Raw genomic sequence first — 18536 nt, forward strand, 5'->3', positions numbered from 1 at the left:
ACTCAACCTATGCATTAATTGTGATTATTTTGAATTCATTGGCTTAATTTCACTTGATTTCCACATGATTAGTGTCTGACCTTCAGAATCAAGTCTAACACTTGAAATAGGACACAAGAACTCAACTCCTGTCCTGAAGAAACAAAATCGTGACAATCGTGATAATCTTGATAATCTTGATACTGGTTTGATTTGCACCTTCAGTTCCATCTCCAAGCTGGATTTTCTGAGTAAAATACTCTACAAAGTTGTAGAAACTCAGCTTAGATTCCGGCTGAGTCATTTACGGATCTCTGATTCGCTCTTTCAGTCTGGCTTTTCTACTGAGACGTAATAAATAAAATGTTGATGCTGATGTAAAAAGTTCAGTGTTGATAGTATTTCTGCCTCTGCATTGGGCTGATTATCTTCTTATGTATCTGACAGGATTATTTCTGCATTAATTAGTTCTTAAGATTGTCAGGAGTGAAAACACCCTAAAATACAGTGCAATAAAAATGCTACAATCTGAATCAACAACTCTGGTAAGTACCTTTTTTTCTAACACCGAGTACCAGAATGTTATGAAGATGATGTAACACAGCAAAAAGCAAATAATGGAAGAAGAATCAGAAAGTTCCTCCATGTTTGGAGGTCTACAGGTAAACACCCCCCCCCAGTTGACAGGACTGGAACCTGGATGAAGTGTGTGCAAAGGCTGAACAGAGGCAGCACAAAGATGGGGAGGAGGTGAAGTCAATATTTACTGCGGCACACACGCGCACTCGCACGGTCCCGCTGTTGCCATGGAGGTGATTCCAAGCATTCCACAAACCAACAAATTGCACAGATGTAAGATAGCCACACAAACACACACACACACACATCCACACTTTCTGGGCCAAAACTCTCAGAGAGCACTGCATACCGATCTGATGAAGAAAAAGGCAAGATTAGTGGAGGCTTTGTGAAATATGTGGGATGTCTTGACACTTCCTAGAGGCATACAGGAACAGAGACGGAGGGGGACCAGACAGAGAAACGGAGACAAGGTGAAATCACCTGCAAATATCTTCTGATAAGTGAAAGGGAGTTTCCAATTTTTTAAAATTACATCATGTTTACTCATTTACTTTATGGAGCCTGGGGATCTTTGGCTTCTATAACAGGATCAGGATCTTTGAGCTCCTTTCCCTTTCACTGTGTGGAAGCTTGTGTGCACAGTACATTTCTATGCAGTGGTATACAACAAACAAAAGTGATCCAGAGATTTTTCTTAATCACTTTTTGTTTGCCAAACGCCATAGTGAAGCAAGCATTCAAATTATTTGACAATCCAAGCAGCTGGCCACAATATCCTAAACCCAGGGTTAACTGGGAGTTTTTTTTTTGTTCTCATCCAAATAAACACTTCTGGCAGCCACTGCAGGTTCACAGATTTCCTGTCATCCCCTGCTCCTAATCTGAGTGTGGCACGTATCAAATTATTTTGGGATTGAGGCTCAGAAAGAAAATATCTGGGCCATTTCAGATGAAGGTTGGTGTCGCTTTCTGCTGAGCACATGTAACCAAACCTTTAGCACATGAGCCAAAATCAGCATGTTGAAAGTAAGTTTAAGATGTCTGCCTAAAGTAAAGATGTACAACTGAGAGAAATTGTTTGTAGTCTGCTCCCAACAATAACAATAAGAACTTACCTGGAAAACATTGGCTGTATTTAATCGAGGTATATCAATAGATGAACCAAAGTGATGTTTGTGGCCCAACTTGCTCTGATTTTAAAACCAAAGCGAAAGGAGGACATATAAAATAAGTTCAATCTGGAGAGACTCAGACGGACAAAGGGGAACAATTAAAAGATTTAATGACACAAATGAATAACAGTTCTTTGGCGCTCGGACCCCGGCAGCTAATTTGAGCTGAGATTTTATGTGAACTCGATGAACATCCCGATAACTGATTAGGGATGCTCTCCCCCGGGGCCCGACACTGGTGGTGGTGGTGGTCGGGAAAGGGTGCCATCCTAGAGCCGAAGGATGTGGGTGGAGAAGGGGAGGTGGTGGGTTGAACGCAGCTGGGAAGCAGCTGACAGCTTGGGTGTGGATCCTTTTACGCAGAGCCTGATTGCTGATTGAACTCGCCGGTGAGGTCCAGCGCTGAGGTCGGAGATGAGCATGACGTCGATAGGCGAACGAAGGGGGTGGAGCCTTCCAGCCTGAACTTCCGCTAAAGCTCCATATTACGTGGTGGTTTAGCTAATATTTTCCATTTAATACGACACAAAATAGTTATTGACAAAACTCAAGAGTACAAAATTGTAGAAAGTGTCCATCTGCATCAGCTCCAAACAAAAATGATTCCACTGGCTTCAAATGGCTTTTGGGCTACACTTTGTTTTCTTTATCTTTCCCACCCATTTCATTACGCTGAGTAGGTCAACATGCTCAAAACGTCACTCTTCATGTTTCTGCTTTTAACACCTCAGAATTAGGGATTTTAAGGATTACATCACTGCTTCAGTTAAACAGGTAACCACCCTTATCCAGAACAATCCCAGGTTGGTTCCCTGAAGCAGATTTCAAGGCTGGGTGATAACTGGTCGAGCAACAGATGAGACATACAAGCGAGGTCGGTTCATGCCTACCGTTTATGTGTCATGGTTGAGCTCATGTTCGCATGCCATCTTGAAATTGGCCAGAAGTTGCAGGTAAATTAGATCAGTTACATCACAACAGCAGTAGGTTTTCATTGAAAAGCTGAATTGAGGATATCAGCTGAAAGACACAGTAATCTGGTATTTCTTTCCTGGTGAAATGCAGTAGGTAAATTCAATAAACCTTTCTTTTCTTTTTACAGAAGAGTTCAAACATGAAGCTGAACTCTAACAATTTGTCTATAACGAGAAGTAGAAAAAACTGAAAACAATAAGTTGTGTTGCTGACTAGCACGAGTAGGGAGTTCAACAAAATTGCAACAAAAAAAAACATGTTTTTTGCCCCCCAAATGAGTTTTCTATTGCTTTTCTACTGGTCCAACCAAGGGACCTGATGGATGAGCGCCCCCTGTGGTGTCTAAGAAAATGAAATGTTGATGCAAGGCTGGTCATGCTGAAGATTGGTAGCTTATAATGCAATGGTTTCTAACTTTACTGCATTTGATCATCTTACATAGATAGAACAGTGAGACTACTTAAAAAAAATTGAAAGTTGGATTATTGTAATAGTATTTTCATATTTTGTCTGGCTTTAGAAACAAACAAGACTGAGGCAAGCATGAAAAGGAGAATCACGCTGTAATGATTACAGATTTGTTAAATCTCTATATGCAAAAAAAGGGATTTTTTTGTGTTTGTGAAAAATATAGTTTGAAGCCCCATCTCTCCTTCCATCCAGAACAGACTTTGATTTATTCTTGTGACAGACAGAAGGAGATTCGTACTCAGATTTCCTTTGCATTTATGAATTTCCACTGTCTGATGTTTTCTGACATGTTACCCTGCTTGTAAAATGCAAAATAAGTAATTTATTCCATTGGCACATTATTTTGCTAATAGCAAGACATTTTCTCTATATTATAAGTGAAATAATGCGCCAATGGAAGAATTACTTTTTCATCAATATTAAGGAATTACTGACTTAAACCTAGCTCCAATATCTTGCTAAAATATACTTGTGAGTTAGTTTTGTCTTATTTCAAGTGTACTAAGACATTTTCACTAGAAACTAGAGCAAAATTACTTGGTAAGATCGTGTGTGTAGTTTTCTTGTCACTCATGAAATCTTCTGAACTTTGGATTCAGGGCAAGAATCATACATCCATCTATCCATCCATTTTCTTTACACCCTTGTCCCTAATGGGGTCAGGAGGGTTGCTGGTGCCCATCTCCAGCTAACGTTCCGGGTGAGAGGCGGGGTTACCCTGGACAGGTCACCAGTCTGTTGCAGGGCAACACAGAGACACACAGGATACACAACCATGCACACACACACTCACACCTAGGGGCAATTTGGAGAGGCCTGACAGTCATGTTTTTGGACTGTGGGAGGAAACCGGAGTACCCGGAGAAAACCCACACATGCACAGGGAGAACATGCAAACTCCATGCAGAAAGACCGGGGCCGGGAATCGAACCCAGAACCTTCTTGCTGCAAGGCAACAGCTCTACCAACTGCGCCACTGTGCAGCTAAAGAATCATACAAAGCATGCAGCAGTAATCAGCAGTACTATGTGAGTATTCCTGCAGACAAACATTAAAGTTGTGTTACTTTTGGCATGGAGTCCTTGCCTAACCTTTTTATCCCCTCTTCCCCGAATCCTGATCTGTGATCATTAGGAGCACGTGAAATCATCAGCTCCAGTTATGAGCCTCCGAAATGGGGGAGGGAGAAGAAGTAGAAGATAATCCTCAAGAGCTTTGAGTCCATTCCTTCCACGACCCCTCACCCCCTAGATTAGTCCCTCATAGTCTATCTCCATCCTTACACTCTTTCCCTTATTTTCTTTCCTCCAATCCCTTCTTTTCAGACAAAATGGAAAAGGAAAAGGCTTTCATCTGTTCAAGTGTCAGCAGTATATCACATGAGCTGGGGGAAAAGACGCTCAAGCATCAGGGAAATGAAAAGGTCCAAAAAACTGGCAGAGGTTAGATCAAAAAGGCACTTTAGATCTCTTGCAGCATCACACAATGCTGTGTTTTGTTGCTTCCTTCCAGCGAACTGGAGTACTGTACAAGCAAAGCCTTAAATTCACCCCTTCTCTTCACATTTCAAAGAGGCTGCATTTGATCCACTCGATTCCACAGAGACTGGAATATGCCTCACGCTTCAGTGGGTTAAAGCTTTTCCAGCACTTGTACCGTTTAGCTTCTCATCGGCACTGCCATGCAGGATGAGGAATCCCGACAACGCTGAAATACAACACCCTCCGTCCCCTGGGACTTTACATAAAATACGCAGACAGATGTATACATATATAGACACGCTAAACATAACTTCATCTGCATGTAAAATGAACCAGGTGTTCTTGGTGCAGTCCGAGGCTCGCTGGTGTTGCTGGGCCCAGTCACGGCTCTGGAATGCAGGGCTGAGAATGAGGCGAGTTTAAACCTCGCTCCTGTTCCCACAGCCCGGAGCAGGAATGCGTTTGGGGAAGCAGGTATAGACAACCGTCAGTCCAGGGGAGGCATCCTGCTCGGGCGCTGCCGCGGTGCTCGCTCTGTGGTTGTTCAAACTGCTGCGAAAACATTCGAGCTCACGTTGTTTATTATCAATATTGAATTAAAGGGTGTGTGGAGGGTGTCGCATAGTGCCTGCTCATCAGTTCTTACTCCCATTCTGCATCTTCAAAAACACCTCAAGTAATGAGGAGCCCCGTCTTGACTGGGGCTTCTTTTGGTTTAAAACAAGAAAGAAAGTTTCCATCATACAGTTCTGGCAAGTTCCACTATCCTGCAACTTTTATATGCATCCCTGCTCCAACACACCTGAATCACATGAAGGGTTAGTCACCAGGCTTTTGCAGAACATGCTGACCTGCCAAGAATGGAATGTAGCCTTTTCATTCAAGTTTATTGGAGAAGAGATGCGTCTAAAAGCTGCAGAACAGTGGCTCTTAAGGACTTTCGTTGCATACCTCTGGTCTAGATATAGCGCTGGAGTGTTGGTCAAGTCAGGTCAAATTGATTTTCATGGTATATTTAAGTAACAAAGCAGAGAAATGGTTTGTGGTGTTAATTTAACAAGGAAAAAAAAAGAGAAATCCTACAAACGCTAAAATCTGACACCATTTCATTGTTGCTTACATTTTGTGAAGAAGGAAGTTGCACGCTGCATCATCTTTAGTAGTTTTTGCTTTGTTTCCTTCAGTGGTTCTTGGTGTAGCACCACCACAGGTGAGGAAGGGAACAAGTTTCTCAAATAGTTTAGTTCGTGAAAGCAAAATGGAACAAATGTCGCAATTTTGGTCCCCAATCAAATCAAGTCTATTGGACTGAAACTCTGGATACATGACTAATTTTCACAATTTGTTCAACAATGAAATGTTCAACCGTTTTTAAATGACCATGCCAACGGGCTCATTCAATGAAAACATAAAAAAAAATAGGATAAATGAAAATATTTGGGTCTACAGTGCAAAAACACAAACTCTTACCAAGTATTTTTGGTCTAGTTTCAGGTGTGAAAACACACAGAGGCACACAGGACAAACAACCATGCACAACACACTCTTACCTAAGAACAATTTAAAGAGACCAATAAAACCCCAGTCATGTTTTTGGACTGTGGGAGAAAACCAGAGTACCCAGCAAAAACCTAATCATGCACAGGGAGAACATGCAAACTCAGTGCGGAATTAAAAACCCCTCAATCTTATTTCTATAAAGCATTAGTGCTTCCAACTGCATCACCAAGAGGGAAGTTTAACCGCAATTAGAGGTCAATTTTACGTTTCTAAACTGAAAGTGAAACAAAAGATCACAAAAACCCTCCTTCCTTGGAGATAGACAAATAAACCAAGCAGACACAAAATATGTCCATGTCACGCTTCATCATCAAAACATAACTGCTTCCTGTCGTGACATTTCCATAGCAGATTGGAGGGCGAGGCCCCCCGACACTGCAGTAATTTCCTCCATCTCATTTAAACCACCCCTTTGTTCACAGGGCGCCCTGATTTCAATATTCAAATGCAGGTCGGTGGGGCAGCGGAGCACTGAAGCAGACGCCGACTGCGAGGCAATCAGTGCAGAGCTGAGAGTTGGCGGCCACGCCTCTGCTCTGTATCTCATCAGTCTGACATCAGCACGGATGGGTGAGATACCAAGGGTCACGGCCTGAAGAGAGGACAGAGCCGCCACTTCCTGAAAAAGTTTCAGCTGCCAGAAAAGGACTGACACACAAACATGCTGCAGTTTGCTGAGGTCAAACTTTACATTGCACAAAGCCACTCTAATGCAAAACGAAGAGAAGATATTTGATTTCAAAAAGGCAACACAAACTAAAGTTTTTGGTTTGTAGGTGGAATAAATTACTAATTTCAAATAGCCACCATGCTAACAGGTTCCATAAAAACATAGAAAAATCTGTAAAAATTAAAAGATTTGGGCCCACAGTGCGAAAACACAACATCTTTTTGGTTTAGTTTCTAGTGCAAATAGCTTTGTATACTTGAAACAAGACAAAATAAACTTACAAGTAACTTTTCAGAAGAATATAGGAGCTTCTTTTAATTAAGTAATTCTTTAATACTGATGAAAAAGTACTAGATATGTTCTAAGTTAAATATTGTGTATTTTCTTATGAATATTAATGAATTATTGTCTGGAAAGAAGTTCATATTTCTTGCTGAAAAGTTACTTGCAAGTTTGTTTTGTCTTATTTCAAGTATACAAAGATATTTGCACTAGAAACTGGACAAAAATACATGGTAAGATTTTGTATTTTTACACTGTACTGTCAGAGGGAATGACACATTTTGTGTCCCATCTGATTTTGTTGGAATAAATAGATTTGTTTGGACCGGAGGCTCAGTCTAAAAGAATCCCCAATTTCCACTAAAACCTCCTCTCCATCCCATGTACACTGCGGCGATTCTCAGAGGATGGAGACCGGCACGTTTTAAACGCACAGCTGCGCCTACACAAAGCCGCACACACAGAGGCATCTTTTCTAAAAGCCAAAGACTCTTTTCCTGTCACAAGAAAATGTGCGCAGAGCGGCAGGAATAAGGGGGCGAGAGGGATCGCTTTTCCACTGAGGCAACAGTGGGTGGATTGAGCGGGAGATGGGTGGCCTGTGTCACCCTGGCCCGTTCCCAGAGCAGAGGGACAGGAAGTGGCCAGGGGATCCTGGGAGGATACAAGCCATCCTCTGTTTGTCTGCATCTACACTATCTGGTGCTTCATTCAAATGGCCAAGAGATTGAGAGCTTAGAGGAATATTTCAGAGTGAATGGACTATGCATCCAGACTATTCAGCCGCCTTTATTATGCAGTGGTCATCTTTGGGCCGGAAACCGTCTCTAAATCTTTGTCAAACAGAGTGAAATTCAGAAACTCTCAGTTAACAACAAGGCCGCAGAGAAGTAAGGATGCACTGATTCACTTTTTAAACTTCAGAGTATAGATACAGATAACTGAGGTTTAGTATCAGATGATACCGACTCGACACAGAAAAACAGCGCTGAGTTTACTTAAAGCATTTCTTGTTTTAAACACAAACATTAATTAACTGAATTACAAATTTATTTGATAACTCTGCACTAGTACAGCACACTTAAATGCACCAATAGCTTCACAAACCTGGCAAAACGTGTAAAAAGAACTCAACTGACAAAAGGAACAGCTTGACTATCTTGGCTAAACATGTAAAACTTAGGAGTGCACCAATAAATCAGTCTCAGCGAGATCTGGATCTTTAAAGATCAGCCAAAAAACTGCAATCAATACTCACCCAGTAAAAAAATACAAATATTTCAAATGGTTCAGAAAGTGCGATTAGGAATTCTAAATATATTGTTAAATAAATAATTAAAACATGGCGTCGATCTGGATCGAGTACATTGTCACCAATACCCGATTTGGAACTTTTTTCAATATCAAGGCCGATTCGGATATTAATATCAGATCGGAGCATCTCTACCGAAAAGCAGAGCAAAGAGCTCACGGAGCAACAAAGACGTGAAAAAGAGCCAAACTAGGCCACCGAGGCTTCAGTTTCAAACAGAAGCAGAGAAACAGAGCAACAGGACGGGAGCGATGTGAGAACAGGTGGCAGCAGCATTCCCATGCTCAGCCATATGCCCGCGTACCAGGCCGGACACTAATTAGCACCAAATCTGGGCCAGAGCGACAGACGTTTCGTGTCTGCAGCATAAAAAATTCAAAAGCCTGAGTCAGCGGGACGCAATCGCAAATCTCATGTCCCATTTTTGGATACATGATCCGTTTCTGACATTCCCCCCGCTCAGAGAGCCTTTACACCGAGTCAGCAGGGAACCGAAGGAGATCGGTGCTGGAATCACACCGCGGTTTTCTTTTGTTGGTTCAGAGCTCTGAAACCAAACGGGGATCATGCTTCTTTAGAAAAACAAAAAGCGAGCTCCAATTTCTACAGCTGCTGCTACAGTAGAGGCTTATTCACTATCCCTGTAATTTAAGCTGCAGTTTCCGTTTCTGTTCCAGTGGATTTACAGTTATCGTAAAAAGAAAGCGCCCGCCATCTTTAGATTCTGAACGTCTTTCTTATCAGAGCGCAATAATCTGGTGTTCACCACAGACAAACCTCAAACGTTCAAAAACACAACAGGATCCATACGGCCCTTATTTACTAAGCAAAGACGAAGACAAAACTGAAAACCAAGCGTGACAGACTGAGTACAGTGGCTTGTTGAATCGCCTTCAGCAACAATAACCAGATGTACAAGTTTTCTGTTTGACTTTTCCAGTCTCACATCATTGTTGAAAACATGTCGACTCATCTTAAAACACGCCTTCTCTGCGTAGACGACCCAATTCAGGCCAAACTTTACAGTACCTTGCTAAAGTATTCATCACACTAAACCCGAAATAGTTGACTTTGCCAGAACACCGTGTGGAAACCGGTTCTAGTTTTTACAAAATGATGAAACTAAACAAGTTTACTGCAAAAAGCTCAAAATTTGACTGAGTATTCTTATTTAGTTTTTAGCTTCCCCACCAGGGATGATAAAGTATATTATTCTATTTCATTCAATTAGCTGCTACTCATTCTCCTAAATCTACTGGGTGCAGAAAGACCATCCTTTTTTGTCTTCATCTTTATATAATGATGATAAATCTGTGTGTTTTTCTACACTTCATGTTAAATTGAAATAACTGTGGAAGACTAAATTATTCCTAAAACCCTGCAATTGAAGAGCGCCCAATATCTTTTTACCATGACTGTATTCTTTATGATATCATAAAAAATTGAAATTACATCTTCACAGCTCAGTGTCAGTGCATCCGCACTGGTCCTAAAGGGAAATGGGACACCCGCAAAATTAAATGAAGTCATCAAGCTGCAAGCTCGACTGCAGTCTCTTTAACTTGCCTGCACATTTTTGCTTCATTGCGGTTAAAAGCAGTTTATTGAATTTGACTCGAAAGATTCCTGTTAGCCATGCAATCTAGAGTTGTGGACCACCCTGAATCTTTCCTTTGCAATCCCTGAGAAAACGGGTACAGAGGTGGAAGTGACCTGTCCTATCGCTGTTATCAATGCTCCGGGAGCGGCAAGCTCAGAAAAAAAAACAAAAAACAACAAAAAAACAAACAGTTCATTGATGCCACGCTCAATGTATCAGCCTGACACACACAGAAACCTCCTGTATTAGTGAACAAAGGCGCCTGTGCCTGGCCACGTTGCTAATTAGCAGGAATTTGAACCTCAAGAGGCACTTTCCAGCAATCTCATTGGAGCTGACACAAACATCTTTGGCTTTCTCTGGGATGCATTCATGGGATTCCAGGGAGCATTAGGTCCCCTCTGCGGAGCTGAAGTCTGACAGTTGAGGAAATGCAACGGACCTTTTCAAGCTGCTTCTCGCTCAGCATCAGCTGGCTGCACCGCTAACACTGCAGGAAGCTCCTTAAACTGGCATCAATTAGCAATTTAGAAAAAAATATATACACTGCAGCAGAGAGAAATAATTAGGGATGGTCTGTTGAGTCAGTGTTTGCAGAAGCATCAGATTCTGTAATGCTAAAATCAAGGGAAATCAGTGTGTTTTTTTTTGTGCCTGCTGCATAACATTTTAATTCTTTCAGGAAAATGTCTAACAGAGCAAAAACCCCTTCTGGCAGAATCTGGAGGATTAGTCGTATGCACTCCTGATGATCATGAGTATTAGCATTTTTATTTCCATGAAAACTCATCTAATGGCGCTTTGACACAAGTCTCTGGAAAAAAGGTTTCAGATTTCAGAACAGATTACAGCGCGAGGGGAAAAAACAAGCCGGGGGTTTATGTACAATATTTAGGTTTAAGGCAGATCAAAAAGCTGTGGCAACACGCTGATATAGTGGCCCAGCAGGCTTTGAGTGTGTGTATGTGTGTTTGTGCACGCGTGTGTATGCCAGGCGTTGTATATCAATGTCAGGAAGGCAAAAATGCAGACAGTTTGACGTCGTCCATGAACAGGGAGGCCACTACTTAAGTGTCTGAGAGGAACAACTTGTCTAGACGCTGAACCCGGTTGAATTATCTCCAGTAATGAAGGCAGATCCTGGATCAGTGGTCTGGCATCGATTCAGGCCTGATGTGTACACTGCACGCAGGAGGAGGAATTGACTGAATTATTATTCAAGATCAGGCAAAAACGCTGCGGTCCAGTTGGTTTGAGGCTCTCGCTGGCACATCCAGTCTTTTTCTATTATTAGTTTCACCACAGACAGTCAATATTTGGACATTTGAGCCATGCTGAGTGGGAGACGCTAATCCTGAAGCGTGTCGGTTAAAGTGTGTGGGGTTGTGGGAACGGAAACCGTGGCTTGTACAGTCAGCATCTCCAGAGGCGGTCCTAGCCTTGAGGTAAAGGTGGGCCGCCGCACGAGGCCCCGAAAATATGTCAGATCAAGTTAATCTAAACTACAGTCACACGCGATCGCACCATCCTTGTCAAACTTGAGGCCCGGGGGCCAAATCTGGCCCACCATAGCTTTTTATGTGGCCCTCTAAACTCTAGAAGGACGCATAAATAGACACTTCAAGTTAAAAGTTGTCATAAAATATAATATTATCAATCAATTCAAAGCATTTTTATCTGTATGCTGCCAAATTACATCAGTCCCTCCAGTTTTTGTGCTTTTTTTCATTACAAATTTTCTGTAAAAATTGTCAAAAACATTTTAAATATTTCTAAAACAGGAACATAATTTTTATTGCAAAATAAATCACAAAAAACAATCGCAAAATCCGGGAAGTGGTGATAAATGTCAAGAGATGTTCAATATTATTTAATTTTAAGAATTTATTGTATGCAGAGGCAGCTATTGATTCATATTTTAACAGTTTCTTAATGGGTTGTGTCAATACATTCCAGCAAAACCAGCCCTAGATAACATTCATTACCCTTTTATTACTCAAAATTAAAATTAGTTTGATACTTAGTCTGATACTCCTGTTTTAAAAAAGTACTAGTGAACATATCTCGGCAGAAGAAACGCATATTTTAGAAATCTACGCTGTCATCTTTTACATTTTATCTTATTCTGCTTGCTCCTTATGAGTTAGATTAATAAGATCTCAACATATAAAACAAAACCAAATTTACATAACAGTTTAAAATTGACAATTTTAGCATTTAAAATACATGCATTAGTTAGGGACATATCTGATTAATATATATTGCTTCTTTTTGAAATACACTTCACATTTAAGGAGCTCCAGTAGTGTGTGTTATGGGTTTGAAGATACAGTGATTATATCTTAATAATAACCAATAATCATAGAAAAATTATGCTTGAGATGGAAAAATCTGCTTGATCCATTTTCAGTGAATGACTAAACGAAGCACAGTTGACAAGCAAGACAAAAACTTTAAGGAAAAACACAAAGCCTCTATGCTTTCCTCCATTCAGCCTTCCTGTTATCTGCTGAAAAGCTCTCTCTCTCTCTGCCTCTCTCATTTACAGCCTAAATGAACAGCAGACACACCCGTCACAGAAAATTACAGTTTCCTTTTAAATAGATCCTGCTGACTTCATTTTAAAACACCTGAAACTGAAAATAGCTGAGGAGTCTTCTTTCCTCAGTCACAGCATCCACGCAGTTTTGTTAGTTTGATTTAATAACCCTTCACACAATACAATAACAGATCAGTAAAAAAAAAAACGCTCTTTTTAGTCTGATTGGCCGGTTACCTATCAATGCCGTTTTAAAAGGAATATAACTGGATTACTTCTTGGTGCATCTCTTATTTAAATTTACAATTACAACAAACACGTTTCTGTTTAGATGCTCAAATTGGAAATTGACTCCAATATATTTAATGCACTGTAAGATCCAAAGACATGAGTGAGATCTGTTATTTGAAAAACTAACAACTACTGAATTTCACATATAAAAAGATGTATTTGATTTTTTTTAAATAAATGAGGTGAAATTAAGAACTGTACAGTTTTCGATTTGGGGATCTGAAATTTGAGGTTTCTTCGTAGAAGAGTTAATTTAGTTAAGTTTTTCCATTCTGGTAAACCAAAACTTTACTTACATAAACTTTGAGAAACATAATAGTTGATGCCATAAAAAATGAAATTCAGATGGTAAACTATAAGAATAAACTCTAGTTAGAAAAGTGAATCAAAATATTTAAATGCTTTTATTTCCAAGGAAATGACAACAGCCGTTGTCATGTTTCATATATTTCCAGAAACTTTTATTCACAGCTTCAGATCAAATGTAAAAATAAAACATCACTGTTTATAAAACACATGGCTGGAAAAAAACATTTTGAAAAGAGTGTATTTGTTAAACAAACCTGTGAAATAGCAACAAGAAGTACAAGTCAAGGTTAAATAAGGGTTAAAAATAAAACTAAGAAGGGATTCCATACCTGTCTTCTAATTTAGGTCGAACTAAATCCGCCTCTGAAATTGCCAAATTAATGAAGTTCTCCATATTACAGTCTTCATATTGGAATACTGTTCTAGTCTTTGAGTGAAGTTTTATTAAAGTGAATTAATTGCTGCTGGAATCCAGTAAGGTGTGGTGTGATTGTCTCATAATGTGCAGCATGGCGGTATGAAAAGTATGCAACGTATTTCCTAACAACCAGAAATGATGGAGCAGCTGACATTGCCCCAACAACTTACTGTAAGAACAGGGAAAACACCGCAACAGTGTGCAGATCAGATAAGATTCAAGACACAAAGCTGAGACTGATGCATCTGAGATCTCATTCATTTTTCATGAACTTCTGTCTGAAGTCTGTGAAAAAAAAGAAAAACAAGTTTTTGCTACTCACCCTGAAGAACAGGCTGCTGGAGATTTAGACTCTTCTCTCTTCTGGAGGTCCAAATTTGGCGTCAAAACATCAATGATCTGTTCAGCGACACTTCGAGCTCACAGATCCAGAAATAAAAAAAATAATATTATAATAAAAAATCAGCGGATTGAAGCGGAGCGAGGAGGTGCCAAAATGAAGCCAGGCTCACTGAGGAGCGGTGAGGAATCCCGGTGAAGAGGAGCGGCGGCGGCGGCCCGGTGAGGTCATGATGGGGAAACCCTCCGGAGCTGAGGAGACATCTTTTTATTTTTATTTTTTATTTCTAACTCAAGCAGACAGAAAACAAGAAGGTGGACAAGCGTGGCCCGCAGAGATCCGTGGAAAAAGCCGAGTGACGCTGTGATCCTCTGCAGCAACAACACAGAAACAAACCGGGATCAAAACACTGGGATGTGCAGGGGCGGGGCGAGGGGCGGGGCCTCGTGTGGATTCCCAGGCTCTGATTGGTCAAGAGAGGTTTTACGCAGAGGTTTTCTGTGATTTGGCTGAATGGCGTTTCTGATGAGCGTCTCCTCACCTGAGGCTGCAGGTCCCAACCTGCGCCTGATGTCAGACTGTGATTCACCCAGTGTCTGCATTTTCCAGGACTAAACACAATAATTACCACTTAATTATTTATTAAAGAAATTCTACAACCATTCTTCAATTTCGTGTCATCTACTGGAAAGCTAAAAATAAAGACTGGTGTGGACTAAAAAGTCTCACAATTACAGAAAAACGAAATTTCTCATCTTTGCTTTGTTTAAAAGGAATTATTTAGAACAAGGCTGCCCTCTACTGGTCAAATGGGAGAACACATCATCTGAATGGAAAAAACTGATAAAACCTATTACAGCTTTTTAGCGCCAAATAATTATGTGGATAGTAATAAACGTAAATTTTGTCAAAATGTATACAATTTTTCAGTGAATTTTTAAAACTACTATGTATCAATATTCTTATTACTCCAAAGTTTGTAAGTTTTGTAAGAAATTGTATTTTTAGGTGTTCCGAGGATTTAGGAGTAATTGAAATAATGTGTTTAAAGTACCGAAGAGTCTGGAAAAAACTAAACAAAACAACAACAAAAAAAACACAACAAAGGCCTTAAAGCTTCAACTATATCAAAGGAAGTTTCTTTTTCTTAAGTACAAGAAGTTTAAAGCTCAGCGTGTACCAATAATTTCTCCTGAAGCATTCTTTCTTTTACGCCATAAAATAAAAAAATCTCTTTAATGCACTGGATTTCCCCAATAAATACAGAACAGCTAACACATAGCGAGCTGAACATGATTCACAAGAATAACACTTCAATAAAATATTCAAATGTGAATAAAATGATTAAAATAAATGTAAAATCTATAGAAAGAACCTACTAGTTTAAAAAATTAACCTCATGAACAGCATTGAAATGAAATGTGGCTGCTGGATGATTTATCAATAAAAGCTATTTCACAATGTCAGGATTTGGGAGTGATTGTATTTTTTGTTCTGTTTTCTTCTGTTTGAGGGGGATTTTTTTTTTGTTTTCAGTACATTTTGAAGAAAATGTGTATTGGAACTGATATTAAGCTTTGCAACTTCACACATTGCTTATTCTACTTTCCCTATCCTGTATCACAACGACTGTCAAACTCTAAGTTTGACATTTAAAACAAATAAAATTCTATAACTGCAGCAATGGTCCGGTTTTCCTAGATATGATGTTTCCATGTTTTTTATGCATGAATCTCTTAGGTGAAGAAATATCAGCCATAAAAAATTCCCTTATCACTTGTCATTTCTTATTCTTTAATGAATTTTAAAAATTGAACAGACAACATTACATTTTTCCTGACTACTTATGTTTGGGATCCAAACACAGGCACAACCTGGACACCCAGACTTTGGATTCCAGCTCAGATCTGCAAATGTTGTGTCAGAATGAGAAGCAATCAGACAGCATTATGCACAAAAAGACAAAACCCCAGTGTAATCCACGCCCACGGGGGGAACTCATTTATAAACAGCTATTCACAGCCACAGCAGCAATTTTAGAGACAATCATCTTCAGAAATTGCATATGAAGCATCGCTGAGAGGACGAAGGACAATTACCACAACATAATTAATATGTAGATGCTGACTGTGCTGGAGAGCGGAGTATAACAAACTTTGAGAGTTTTCACAGTCACTCAGGAAACACTCAGTGGATTAAGAGTTTAACTGTTTTAGCTTGGGCAGTAAATCCATTACGGCTTTAGGATTTATGATAAACACACAGCAGCTCCTGTTGAGTTACACTGAGACGATCTGCACCATGGATTCTCAAATCCATTAGATTTTAAATTCGGAAAAAACAATGGTTTCCTAAAGAAACATTACCAATGCTCTTAATGTTACACCAGAGTGTATTTTAAGATTTTAACACTGATAACTAAGAGTCTGGCTTGAACTCTTACACTTTACAAAGACTTCATATTGCTGTAGCATAATTCATTTTATTGAAATGCATTGCTTTTTTTAAAGAGCTTTTTTCCTTCCCCACTTTTTGTGTCCTTCATAATTATTGTTTTGTGCACAACCAATCCTGGACTAACCACACATTCAGTTGTGATATTCCTTGGAAGGGAAAAAACAAAACAGAGGCCTCCAAACATTTTGTCATCAAGTCAGAAAATCTCAAAGGTCAAGAAAAAAAGAAGAAGAAAAAAAACTAAAATAAAGCAAATAGCAATGTTTTTGTTTCTGTTTGTAGATACAAAACTTAAAAAGGATTTTGCTTGATTGCAAAGTCCTTTTTGCAAACAAAACATTTGCAAAATTTGGAAAAATTAAAAAAATGTCCAAAATTGAAAATCCATTTTCAATTTCTTTTGGGCTCATTTGAGCAAATTTGCTCCAAAAACTAAATTTGGAGAATTTTCTTTCAAAACACTTGCTATGTTAAGCTGAGTTTAATAAATTACACAAAAGTTGAACCGGATGCAAGAAACTCGACTTTTCAGTAAAATCTCTGGATAAATATGTTTCTGCTTTTTAGAAAAGTTTGCTTGTAAAATGATTAATGCTCTGTAGACTTAATATTTTCAATTTCAAGAAAGCAATGTCAATAATAATTTTATAAATAAAAGTTGAATAAATAAAATTAGATCTTTTTTGAACTGGAGTTGGGGGGGTCAAAAAAAAAACCAGTTCCAGGGCCACAAATGGCCCTCTGGCCACACTTTGGACACCCCAGGATGAAAACAATTCAGATTTTGTAAAATGTGAAACCTGCAAGAAGCCATCCATACTACATGGAGAAACTTTCCCAAAAGAACTACTGTTTACTGAGTACTTTTATCACATTTCATAATTTTTCATAGTTTTTTTATTTGTATAGAATTATATCTATATTCTTAAACTTTTAATCAGCTGAGAAACAGCCTGTTTGTGCGTAAATGACATGACACGGCCATCTTTATTTTCTGTCCTTTGCTCTTGTGTCTTTTTATTTACAACCTAGTTAACATTCTGCAATGAAAAATGTGAATATATATTTTTTTCATTTTTCTAATCTTAAGATTCGGCATGACCTGTAGGGTGTCATGAAGCAAAACAAAACAAAAAGAGGTAATGAATTTTAAAATTTCTGTTTTTTGTTCTTTTTTAAAAATGTATTCTTAGTTTTTTCAAAACTATATCTAATCAAATCAGCAGAATACACATCATCAGGAGAGTTGGTGTGTATTTGGTTGAGTGTGTGGGGAGAGACGGATGGACCTTTCATTCAAAAAACTCCTATTGCTTTAAGTAAACTAGATGCAAAAGCTCCCTATAATGTGACTAACAGCAGAATTAGTTGCATAATAAGACACATGCAGCTAATTGTTTGTAATTCAGCTTGATCTTGAGCAAAGTCTTTGTATCTACATTTTTAATTGAATACAATGGCTTTGACTTTTTTTCAATGCTTTGCAAAGCCTTCAGCTGTTAAACTGAAATGTGTCAGAGATGCTTTGATGTTTTTACTTTTTGCCAGGTGCTTTCATGCTACACAGGAACCTGATTTCCTGAAGGAAAAGCACTAGTTGCTTTTGCTTTTTGTTTTGTCTCCACATAATCCACCAACAGCGCCTTTCTAAATTTACAGCTACAAACTTCAGCGTATTTCATTGAAATTTTGCACGATAGACCAACACAAAGTAGCACGTAATTGTGAAGTGGAACACAAACAATAAAATATTTTCAACACATTTGCAAGTAAAAACCTGGTAATTGTGGGATTCTTTGGAATTGAAGGACTTTTACTCTGATATCCCAAAATGTCTGAGGCAGAATAGATGCATTTATGCTGAGATTAAATTACACAATGTTAGAGTCTAACTTTTTACCAATTGTTGTTGCAAAATGATATTGCATTGCTTTTATAACTAGGATCGATTTTGGAATATTTGTATTTAAATTTCAGTCTGCCTCAATAATTTTATTGTAAGGAATTGATTTAAGTTTGTGCAGAAAAAAATAGGACTGGTTTGACTGCCTGCTTTTCTGACATATCTGGACATTTGAACATTCACTACCACATTTAG

At 39.1% G+C, this 18536-nt stretch overlaps 1 protein-coding gene across 4 annotated transcripts in view; it reads right to left on the minus strand.

Moving 5' to 3' along the window:
- src (v-src avian sarcoma (Schmidt-Ruppin A-2) viral oncogene homolog) overlaps window positions 1-14385 on the minus strand; it is a 35369-nt gene extending 20984 nt beyond the window's left edge. For 2 of the 4 annotated variants that reach the window (XM_008414572.2, XM_008414571.2), the window contains exon 1: window positions 13964-14385. The gene's annotated coding sequence lies outside the window, so the exon portion shown is untranslated. The remainder of the gene's footprint in view (window positions 1-13963) is intronic. The other 2 variants (XM_008414576.2, XM_008414573.2) reach the window with 1 other exon arrangement.
- Between the last annotated feature and the right edge of the window lie 4151 nt (window positions 14386-18536).

Source organism: Poecilia reticulata, linkage group LG7 (assembly GCF_000633615.1).
Source record: "Poecilia reticulata strain Guanapo linkage group LG7, Guppy_female_1.0+MT, whole genome shotgun sequence".
NCBI classification, from domain to species: Eukaryota; Metazoa; Chordata; class Actinopteri; order Cyprinodontiformes; family Poeciliidae; genus Poecilia; species Poecilia reticulata.